This window comes from Ambystoma mexicanum, chromosome 6q (genome assembly GCF_040938575.1).
Source record: "Ambystoma mexicanum isolate Mex_15411 chromosome 6q, UKY_AmexF1_1, whole genome shotgun sequence".
Lineage (NCBI taxonomy): Eukaryota > Metazoa > Chordata > Amphibia > Caudata > Ambystomatidae > Ambystoma > Ambystoma mexicanum.
The window spans coordinates 148,822,428-148,834,819 of NC_090937.1; the positions used below are offsets into that span (position 1 = coordinate 148,822,428).

Below are 12,392 nucleotides of genomic sequence, written 5' to 3' on the forward strand. Positions count from 1 at the left end.
GTTAACGAAAATGTTGTTCTTTAAGTTGGGCTTGCTCAGATGAGGTTTTGACTTGCACTAGGTTTTCTCTTTTTTTAAGGATCACTCTTTTGCTATTATTAATTTCATGGGGTCTGATGGTTCCTTGTTTTTTTGGGACATGTGCCTTTTGTAAAAGAAGCTTGTTTTTTAAAAACAAATCTGATACCTGGACATTGTCCTAGGCTTTACAAGTATAATAACTCCAAATCGGTAGCATACACGATAACACTAGAACATGTGTAATCTGCATGTAATCGTCCAGAGCCCTCCTTTAATCGACACTTGTCTCAGCCAATGAATGCAAGTAAATACAGCTGGAGTCGAGGATGCTCTAATGGGCAGAATGTTTGCTTTAATGACGGGTTCATTTCCATCAAGAAACAGCCATTCACGCACCTGGAAGTTGGGTTATCTGCCACCACTGGTTCACCAAAATGCATACTAACAAAGATTTAACAGTATTAAAAAAGACATTGGGCCTCATTACAAGTTCAGCAGTAGCCTTGAGGGTAAAACCGGCAGGCTGCCGCCGACCTTGCCGATTTTACGACACCCGGCAATGGGCAAATACCGGGACATTACGGCCACGCTGGACCCAATAATTGCCCATTGCCGGGTGCCGGTATTTGTTACTCCCCATTCCCATTGAGCCCCATAGGTCTCAATGGAAATGGGGAGGCCGGTAGCACCAGGTGTTGGTACTACCGTGTAGGTCTGCTCAAGGGTGCTGTTTCGCCTGGCAGGTCAGACCTGCTGGGCTGACAGACACCCATGAGCAGACCTCGAAGTTTGCCAGTCCGGTAATAACGGTACCTGCAAGCTTACCAGTACCGTTGTTACCAGACCGGCAACCTTGTAAAGATGCCAATTGTTTTATTGAATTCCACTTAACTAACTAGAGAAAAATGTCTAGAATGTGTAGAAACATATTTTCTTGAAGAAGGGATGGTTGCACGAACTGCAGAGCCAGTGTCTGCGGCCTGCTACACATGACTAACCTTCAGGTCTCAATGCACTGAGCAAAACAGCAACCCTTCAGTGTGTGCAGTCCCCCAGGGGAATGCACTCAGCAGAAAACAGGATCAGCAGTTGGCATGTAAGAGTTAGCAGAACTCAGATCTTGCTGTGCTGCTCCTATTTATATATACCTCAGACATAATCTATCTTTTAACGCACAGTCGACCCAAATGATCCTATTAATTTCAAAACCTATTTTGCATATAATATTTTGAAGGTGACAGGAGTATTAGATATTTGTGATTTTGGAGCATAATGGATTTACAATTTACACTAATTAGTAATGTCAACATGTCATAAGAAATAGGCAAAGCAAGTCAAAGCAGACGTCTAACGGCCCATGCAAAGCAGGGCTTCAAATTGCCCTCCAGAAGTGACAAATCATGCCCAGTCACTGGGCAGGAAGGCATGTAGGAGCTATATGTCACTGTGCCTAGGGCAGCAAACATCGTTAAATGGGCCATGATGAGAAGTAACACGTTTAGAATTTGGGTAAGTTGCATCAATAACCTTTGCATGCAAAAATACAATTACAAATTCGAAGCTGTGTTTGCATTAATTTACTTGCATTCAGTGCTTCATTTGTGGGGGTGTTTGCCAGGGCTCAGGCCTGGCACCCATTTCTGAGCTCCAGCATCTATTGTCTCAGACTCAGTTTATGATGTGGTGTTTTTCAATTTTATTATTGTAACTGCCAGTCCCGTAATAAACACCTATAGAATTAGGGCAACATGGAAGTGATGATTGTGTTTAAAGACACACTTAAACATTTGTCTCATGTCAAGACAAAATGACTATGTTATTTCATGTGTATGTTGATTGGTATATGTAAATCACACATCTGCCATAATGAACGATTACATCCGTCAACCACAATAAACCGGTGGGAGTTGGAGCTTTAATCCCATATATGTTGACAGAGTGGGACCAGCCGTGGGTGGTGGCAATAGTGGGCAGGGAGCTGTCCATCCAGACGTGTCACGGGAATGTTAGGAAATATTTGGGGGTGCACACGCTTGGTGGATAAGAAAGAAGCACAAACCCGTAAGCCGAAATGTACATAAGCAAAATCATTCCTGACACAGGCATACCCACATCGACCGCTGGGACCAAAATCCCTTTGAACTGTAGGAAAGTGGGTGCCACTCCTCTTTCATAAAAAATTAAGAAGTGGCCCTGATGCAGACCATTCATTATTTCTGTTGGAGAAGGTTTCTGTTGCAACGGACTTACCAGCAGTGAATGGCAGAATCATAATCCATGAGAGCTGCAGAAAATCGGGTATTGCTCTTCTTTCATACAAAATAAGAAACTGGCACTGAAGCAGCATGTTAACTGTTATTTCTGCCTGAGAATGTCGCTGTTGCCACAGAGCTAACTGCAGCGACTGCCGGGAACACACTCCCTTTGAACTGCAGGAAGTTGGATGCCACTCCAATTTAATACAAAATTAAGTTGGGGACGGTGCCTACTCATTCTTCTCTACGGTGCATGACTCATTCTCACGCATAGATGTCTCTGGGCTCCAGGTAAACTGCAGCAAATCAGAACTGTTCTCTCTTCCCGACGCCACGTCTAAACCCCGGTATTTGCCCAGTTTCACATGGACACAGTCTACAATGAGGTACTTGGGGATCACGATGGCTAGGCATCATGATACGATTTATGAGTGGAATTATGATGCATATTTAGCACACCTTTTGCTTACACTGACGTCCTGGGCGCATTGCCATTAACCATAGCAGGGAAAATAGTTTTGCTCAAAATGACAATTTGCCCTAAAATTCTTTACTTCTTTCACAACATATCATTATGGCCTAGCGTAGCATTCTTTAAAGAGCTAACTGTTACTGTCATTACCTTTGTGTGGCATTCGGATGCGGTGTGCCACAAAAGGGATATCTTCGTCATGTCCTATGCACGGGGTGCGTTTGCCACACCTGACTTTCAGATATATTGGTTGGTAGTGCAAGCGCAATGCACTGCTTTTTGGTTTGGGGGGAGGCTAGTTCCCTGCATGTCAGAATTGAGAAGTGCTTGGGGGAGGTGCGCGATATTTGTTTGGTGGTGATATCCTCAGTGTTGACAGATCCTTGCCCCTTTGACCCTACGAGCGTCACCTCGTTTGCCTGGTGCAATATATGGACATTTCTGAGAATTGCGCACCCCTATCATGGCGACTTCCCACTTTGGAATGGTAATCAGCATTTCCCAGGGTAGACACAGTCACTGTACGGCCGTAGACTCAAGATGGTCTTAGCGTACTGGGGAATATGTTCCTGAATGGGAACTTTGTCGCTGCTTCTGACATTCCTGCACTCAAACAGTATACATCCACTATATTGGCATTCGCAGCAGCCTTTAAATGCAAATGGGGGGGTTTCTCAGTGGAACGTGAAGGTGACTCTTTGCTTGGGTATATAATGTGAGCCTATGGACCCTGTGCCACAGACTTTGCATTGTACAAGTTAATACAAGATCGACTGCCGGCCCCGCTGGGGGAACTGTGTGAATGCTCCAGGACTTGGATTTAGAAATTACAGAGGACACCTGGGGGAAATGTGTGCACAAACTAGGGAAGTCGTATTTAACTTCTTATTCCACCAAATAAAGTTCAAAATCCTGCACATGTACCATTATACACTGGCGAGACTAGAGCTGTTTTCCGAGGAGGCCACAGGTTGTTGTCCGAGATGTGGAGGAGAAGGGGCTGGGTGCTTTCATATGGTGTGGGGCTGTCCTACATTGGATGCTTATTGGAGTGATGTATGTAGAGTCCTCACTGATATGACTGGTGCCAGACTAGACGCTACTCCCCCCTGCAGTGCCTATTCCATGTCTTCGCAGAGTGTGGAGCAAGGGGATGTAAAATGGTCAACTTGTGTTTATTACTTGCTATGCATTTTCTGCTACTGTATTGGTCAAAACCGACTGTACCATCCACAGACCAATGGCTGAAGGTGATAGCTTGGGCCAGCAACACAAAGGAACACTGGGTTAATATGCAACCCATAGGGACTCGCCCGAAGGACAAATGGTAGTCAGAAAATGGCAAAAACCCTTTACAAAATGAATTTAGCTAGGATTGGAACCCTCTTGTACGTTGGCGCTGGATCGGATAATGACCCGTTTTCGATTTGCCAACTGCAGCAGATCACCGAGAGACCGTTAGATTACACTCCAACCAACCGGGAACGGATGCTATTAAGCCGACCACCTACCAACACACTATCAAAGACCCACAGGGGACAACAGAATAGTACCAACTGCCTTGAGAAAAACAATTGGTTGAAACGCGCTTTATAATTAGTAGTTACAACAATGTACACACTATTATACATGTCACAAGAGTGACGACCAATGTCAAACAGCGAAGATGTGTGAGCAACTGCCAAAATAAACTCCAACACTTTCTCAAAAACATAAAAGGTGCACAATATTATTGAAGAAAAACCAAACGTACTTCCAATTGAAAACGGGTCATTACCCGATCCAGCGCCAGGGTTCCAATCCTAGCTAAATACATATACTAAGAATCTGGACTGCAAGAGCTCTTTCCATTTGGAAACCCACATACGGGCAGCAGGAGATAACTTGTTCACCACAAACCAAGCAACAACACGAACAAACAACCTAGCACAGAGATCCACAGTTCCTATAAGCTTCAACCACCAGTCATAAACGCTTTACGAAATGGTCAGTGACTCATAAAGCTCTTCCAATTGATTATGTGAATATTTTCCGCTGTGTCTTCTTCTGTTGATAATGTATGGAATTGTTTTAAGCAAGCTGTGTTGTTTCCTTGAGTGTGTTGCCTGAGAAGAAGCGTGCCCATATGCACATTGTTAACGTGTAAGCCCCGTTTACGTAAGTGAACTATGCCATGCTATGAACCAAGTGCTTCAATAAAGAAAGTTTAAACAAAAATAAGAAGTGGCCCTGCAGCAGTTCATTAGTTATTTCTGCTGGAGAATGTTGATTTTGCTACAGACTTACCAGCAGTGAATGCCAGAATCATAATCCATGTGAACTGCAGAAAATTGGGTATTGCTCTTCTTCCATACAAAATAAGGAACTGGCAAAGAAGCAGCACATTCATTGTTATTTCTGTCTGAGAATATTGCTGTTGCAACCAACTTAACTGCAGCGACTGACAGAACCATAGTCCCTGTGAACCGCAGGAAATCGGATGCCACCCCTCTTTCATACAAAATTAGGAAGTGGCTCTGAAGAGTCATGACATTGTCGTGTCATTAACACATTTGGCATGCACAAAGCATGTCACTGTCACACTGTCAACCGTACAGAGGGTGGATGGTACTGTAAACCTTTCCTTTCCTGTAACTATGGAGGAGACCTCTGGCTGCAGTTAGTGGAACGAATCGATAGTGTTGATCGATTCAGCTAGAGAAGTGGTGAGTGCAAATGTCAATGTCTTCTATGACCCATGTGAAGCCCCTTGTTGCAGACTAAGGAAGCCATGTTCTATGAGACTGAAGTGTAAAATCAATAGAGTGAATTCTTCTGATGTGGGAAACCAAGGTCATGGAAGATCACAACATGCTTTTCACCTGCATGTTTTGGCTCTGTGAAAATTGCTAAATCACAAGAGGAAAATATGGTAAAGAATAGTATGGCTTGTCTCAGATCCAAGATGATGAAAAGGCCTCATTATGAGTTGGGCGGTCTGGCTAAAATCATCAGTAATGAAGTGGAAATTAAGTTACTGACACATTACCTCCACATTACTGCCCCGCCCAACTATGGATTTAGTGCTTAGGTGGAGGAAAAACCTCCTGCAAAATGCTGGAGGTAATTCCACCACCTTAACTCCAAAATGCAGCCATTTTGACAGAATTACCACTGGCAGAATTACTGACACCCAGATTCGGTGGAAGATTTCCACGGGTTGAATAAGCAATTTGTTAAAATAGTGGAGAGATGGGATTGGATCTGCAATTTCGAGTACTTATCAAGTAGTTATCTAAATTAAAAACCAACCCTAGCTACTGCTTTGCCCATCCTTTTACTCCAAAGATTCTTCCTTTTAATGCGTATTAATCGATCGCCTGTATCAGCTGTTGATGGCCTTATCAATATAAGCCCATCAACAGCTGATATAGGCAATCGATAAATGATTCTGTAGAATGTGAGGGGATCGTTCTGTAATAGAAACTACAAAGCATGTGCTGACAAAATGTAAGAGTTTGGAGTCAATTTCCATATGTGATTTGGATCAGTTTGTCCATGAACTTCACTCTATTAAAGGGCCATTAGTTTGGACATATTGGGCCTCATTCTAACATAGCTGGTATCCTGGTGGTAAACCTGCTGGGATAGCGGCAAAGACTATTACCGTTTCCGGCACTCAGTCAGATTATCACTGGATTCAGAGTGCCGTAGTGACAGTGTTAATCCTCATTCATAGAGTCCCATAGGCTTTTGTTGCCAGTAGGGTGCCTGCCTTACCTCCAGCTCGCAGCTGGAGCTAACACAAGTGCCCCACCAGCAAAGCTGTAAATGGCTGGTTGGTAAACTGCCGGTATAATCAATACTGGCACTTTTTCCCGGGACCGACCGGCTTGGAATGAGGCGCATTGTATTAAAACTAAAAATAGTGCATTGCACTTTGCACTTTACAGGGAATTCAAGTGGCTGTTAAAAGACTTATACAATTACATTTAGCACATCGTAATTGATTGTATTAAGTATTTTGTATAGGTTTTACATATTGTATTTGTATTGTAACTTGTATATTGTATCTTCATTGTTGAAAGTTACTATGTGGAAAGTTCTCATGAACTAAAACACATTAAATAAAATAAATGAATAATAACAGAAGCCATAATCCATTCTAGCTCCAGGAGAGTTGAATTAACGCTGAGTATAGAATGAGCCTTCCATATTATTAACATAACCTCCAGTAAAGACAACAGAACAAGTGTGCAGAAAGACATGTGAAATGCTCTGCATTTAGATATACTTATCTATATGTATTTGACCGATAACACAGATGTTGGAATTTGGACAAATTATAGTAATGTAAATTGAGTGAGGACAAATCCGGTTACCCCTTATGAGGATATGGCGTACCTGAGGCTGTGGTCGGGTGTGTGATGTGGTTACTTGAGTAGGGGAGATGTGTGAACAAAAGGGACCAGTGGTAACAGCAGGAACATAAAATAATTGTGCAATAGGAAATCATTGTATGGATATAAAGTATAGTAACGATTTTAAAACATCGATCATGCCACATAAGGTAATTCATTGTCAGACGAGCACATTGGAAGGTCATATAGATGCAATACCCCCTTTTGTCTGAGATTGTCAATTTATTTATGTATGTATTTATTCATACACTCACAGCCAAATGGCTTTGTATATATAACACAATGTAAAAATAGCAAAGCACATAAAAAAATAATCAGATGGTCAGTTAGGGGGACAAGGAAATGTGTACAATGCACACGCCACAGAGATTGTCAATTCAACATCGTCTTTGCCTGAGACTACTATGTCACAAGCTCTAAAGGTGCTGATTTTCTTTTGTGACTCTATTGAACTAAATATGAACCTTTCATGATCCACCTTTTTGCAAATAATTTCACACCTTTGTTCAAATAAATCAGAAGGCATTGCTGTTGTGGATCAGCTGGTGGAGGTGGATTATAGTACATCTATAATGCACCTTTTCTCGTGTCAGCTAAGAAGTATGTGCTGGATCTGGCGACTGCATTACATAGACTGGGTTATGAAAGTGAAGGAATGCCTATGATAAGACATTGGCAAACACACTTCACAATAAGCAGCATAAGTGTTGGATAAAGCAACATAACAGGCTAAGCAGAATAAGGTGTTGGCAAGAGTTGATTACTACAATTAGGCAAATGGATACCAGATCGTTCTGGAAAAAAATTAATGAACAGGGAATGCATTTTTTTAATGTTTCGGGGCATCTAAGGACAGGTGGGAACACTATATTTTTACTTTACTTTTATCCATTTTATAGCGTACCATAGGACCCAGAGGCATGAGGGAGCAACAAACAAACAAAAAACCAACAACAGAAGAGAATCGGGTAACAGAATACAATCCTTATTTAAAAAGCAACGTCTTGATCTTTTTCCTGAATAATGTCATTGACTGAATGTCTCTGAGGTCAGGGGGAATATCATTCCGTGCTTTAAGAGCTGCCATAAAGAAAGCACATCTAGTGACCTGATTAAAATTGCATTTAAAAAGGTGTAGATGATTAGTATAGTTAGACATCAATGGCCTTTTTTTATCAATGCCTCAGCTAGGTAATGAGGGCCAGATCCCTTAAGACATTTATGTGTAATGATCAGCATCCACTTCAACTGAGAGCCAGTGCAGACACCGCCTGGTCTCTGACACATGGGCCTCATTACAAGTTTGCCAGGCCATTGTTTCCAGACAGGCAAACTACGTGTTTGCCTGCCGGAGCCGCTGTGCCCGACAGGCGGGACCCTGCCGGACACAGCAGCCACTGTAATCAGACCATCATTGTAGCAACGGCAGGTTTACCACCGGACTTGTAATGAGTCCCATAGGCCAACAATGATCTTGACCATACTATTTTGCAGTGTTTGAAGTCGGGAGATGTCAGTCTAAGTTACTCCTGCTAAAAGACTACTGCTATAGTCAATCTTTGACCCAACAATATCACTAGAACAGTATCACATCACAGTTAGTTTTTGAAGGTCAAAGTTGGGCCAACAATTTAATATGCTTTTCAGAATACGACATCAAGCTGCCTATTTGTGCCTTCATATTTAAATTCTGATCTAAGACAATGCCTAGAGTTTTCACTCTCTTTTTGGTTTCTATGTCACAACCAGCTTTTTAAAAATGTTCATAATTTTCACCCAACTTCTTTAATTTATTGCCTGTGCCTGCTACCATCAACTCGTTTTTTTCCTTATTAAGCAGCAGGCCATTTTCCATCATCCACGATTAGATGATCTCATAGATCTCATTCATTCTTTTTTCATCCTCCTCATGCAGACTTGACATAGAAATGGCATACTGAGTGTCATCTACAAAATTAGTAAAACTTATATTATTCCTTTCCAGTAAATTATAAAAAAGGACTGAGAAAATGTTATATAATGATGGAGACAGGCATGCTCCACTGGGTACTCTAAACTTCAAGAGTACAGGAAGGGCCTCTGCTGCCCCGCTCCATACTCGTTTACTCAAAAACATTGCGATCCAAAGGTTCACTTTATCTGAAAATAATGCTACTGCCTTTAAACTGGTAGCCAGATTGCCATGGTCCACCAGATCAAAGGCAACAGACAGATCCAATAACATCAGCATCACTATCTGCCCCTTGTCCATAAATAAAACAGGGCTGTCTCTGTTCCTTGTCCCTACCTGAACACTGACTGCCACTTGTTCATTCAGGAAAATGGAAATATGCATATATCTCCACCAGTCCAGAATCTTCAACAAAAAAGGTGTGTTGATGATTGGACGATAATGTACAGTGGTTGCTGGACCAAGACCTGGCTTCTTATGCAGAGGAGTAATCCACACATTCTTAAGATCTCCAGGGACATGCTTCTTCTAGATCTCTCAGCCACGTTTGATCTTGTAGATCACAACATTCTGACCTCCCACCTTTCCAATGCATCCCACTTCTCTACTGAAGCAATCTCATGTATAACCTCCTTTCTGGAAGGTAGAGCCATGAAGGTTTACTCTGACCAGGCCAATGCTCTCCCCGACACCATTCACTGCAGAGTTCCCCAAGGATCCTGCACCGCCCCCACCTTCTACAACTTGTTTACCAAGCCACTGTTTGATTTACTTAATTCACTAAGCATAGCCTACACGAACTATGCCGATGACACACAAGTATTGCTTGCCCTCTCTGGTGTCTACGACCAAGACGCAGCAGACCTCCTCCAAATCTACTCTGCCATACTAACCTGGATGGCATTAAATGATTTTTGCCTTAATGGGGACGAAACAGAGATCATTCTCTTAGGTCCCAAAGAAATATTACCCAAACTCAACAATAAATATGACAACTTCACTATTGACAACACCATCATCCCTGTTTCCACCTCCATAAAAACTCTTCGGGTCTACATAGACTCGACCCTCTCTATGACACGACAGGTCAGCACCATTGTTTCAGCATCAGCCCACGCCACCAAATTTATCAATGCCATCAAACCTTTCCTCTCCCCCCAAAACTCTCTCTCCATCACCCGTGCCACTATCGGTGCTAAATTGGACTCCTGCAATGCCATCCTTGTGGGCACCTCAGCCAAAAATCTCAACAGGCTCCAAATAGTGCAAAACAATGCACTGAGTGCAGCCCTCAGCATTCCCAAAAGAGTGCACCTCACTCAAGCCAGACAAGCTGCTCATTGGCTACCCGTTAAAGAATGAATCAAATTCTAAATCCTAAATATCATGCACAAATGCATGAGTCGCACTGCTCCTACCTATCTAACTGACACTATCAACACAACAGAGTCAGCTCTACCCGCCCTAAAAGAAGTCAACATGCCAACCAACTACAAGTCGACATATCAAAAGACCCAAGGCCAGAGTCCTAGGCTTCCCCCACATAGCTCCCAAACTTTGGAACGCTCTCCCAAGCAAGCTTAGAGCAGGACCTTCTCTACTCATCTTTCGCAAATCACTGAAAACTATGCTGTTCATCTAACCCTGCTTCACACTCACAGCTAAATCCTAACCACTAAGCCATACTGTTTCCCATGTTTGCATAACATGCATCCTATATTCCCTGTACCATTGTAACCACTCTGTTTACTATGTATTGTAACCATAAGCAAAGCTACCATGCAACCACTAAGCTAAGATATGGCATTTAACCACCGTACTCTTCTCCTACTCTGTACCCAGCAAGTCTCTACTTTGTAACAGCGCCACGATATCTAAGGGCTGCTGTGCACTCTATAAATTCTAATAAATAAATAAATACATTCTCCAAAAAACGATGTATTTACAAACTTACAGAGTGTGCCCTTCAACTGAGGGGCACATTCTTTGATTATCATGGCTGGGCAGGTGTCTCCGTTGCAATTAGTTGGTTTCGGGTTAAAAATAATTGCAGCCAATTCCATTTCTGTAACAGATTTCAAATTAAACCGATGTTCTTGACTCTCTGATTTCTGAGTGGAACCATCTATTAAAGCGTTATCTGTTATGTGACAGGGTTTCCTGTTGGCTTTGATATTCTCTTTTATCCTATCAATTTTCCCCATCATCGCATCCTGAATTGTTGTACACCATGCAACATTCTTTATAATAGTATCTGCTTTAACTTTACACTGCTTTTCCAACTCCTTTATTACTTCCAAAAGTTATCTAGGACTCGACTGTTCCCTTGCGATCCTATCATAAAAATTCCTCTTAGCTGTAATCACTGTCAGTCCGAAATCTTTTGCTTCAGTCTGATAGACCTCCGTCTCATGAATGCCTTCAGATGACTTCCATGAATAGAAGTATTTATTTCTAATCGCTTTCATCTTTTGTAGATCCCAGGAAGACAAGAAGTAGTATTCCCAAACGACCACCTGCTTAGTTCTCAAAGGGTCGAGAGAGTCAGTAGCTTCCTGAAACAACTGCTTATATGCTTCTGCTGACTCAGTGCACATGCTGATAGTGCAAGCAGACACGCGATACAAGGTGGACAAGGCCAAACTCCAATATTGCCAGCCGGAAGTGTTATACATTGGACAGATGATCTCCCAAAATGGCCGACAAATGACACCAGAAAGGGTGGAGGCAATATGCAGGACAGAAAAACCCATAACAGTCATAGAGATGCAGCAGTTCTTGGGGTTATGTAATTACTGCAGGGCATGGGTATTCGATTAAATTCACTAAAGGAAGCACATGAAGGGGAAAAGATAATAAAATGGACAACAGAAATGACTGAGGCATTCAACGAGCTGAAGGAAGCAATATGCGCAGCTCCAGCATTAGGCATCTCAGACTATCAAAAGGAATTCATTTTATTCTCACACTCCGATGGAGTAGTGATGACAGCAGTACTGACACAGAAGACCAGCTTGGGGCACAAGCCACTAGCTTATTACAGTGGGAAATTAGATCCCTGTAATGAGAGGACACTATCCATGCGAACAAGCCTTGGCTGAATTCGTAGTGGACAAATCAGTGAGAATTACCGTGGGATGCAGCATCACTCTTTACGTGGAGCCTGCTCTCTTTGCAATACTGGAAATACCAAAGAGCACACTGACAACACAGAGAGCCTCGGGTATGAGGTGTTACTATCTAACCCAGCTCTCAAAATAGTGAGGTACAGACTTGTCAACCCGGCGACATTT

The 12,392-nt window shown here is 42.5% G+C and overlaps 1 protein-coding gene across 1 annotated transcript in view; it reads right to left on the reverse strand.

Moving 5' to 3' along the window:
* Positions 1–12,392, reverse strand: part of CCSER1 (coiled-coil serine rich protein 1) — a 2,886,772-nt gene that overhangs the window by 2,575,108 nt on the left and 299,272 nt on the right. The window lies entirely within an intron of this gene.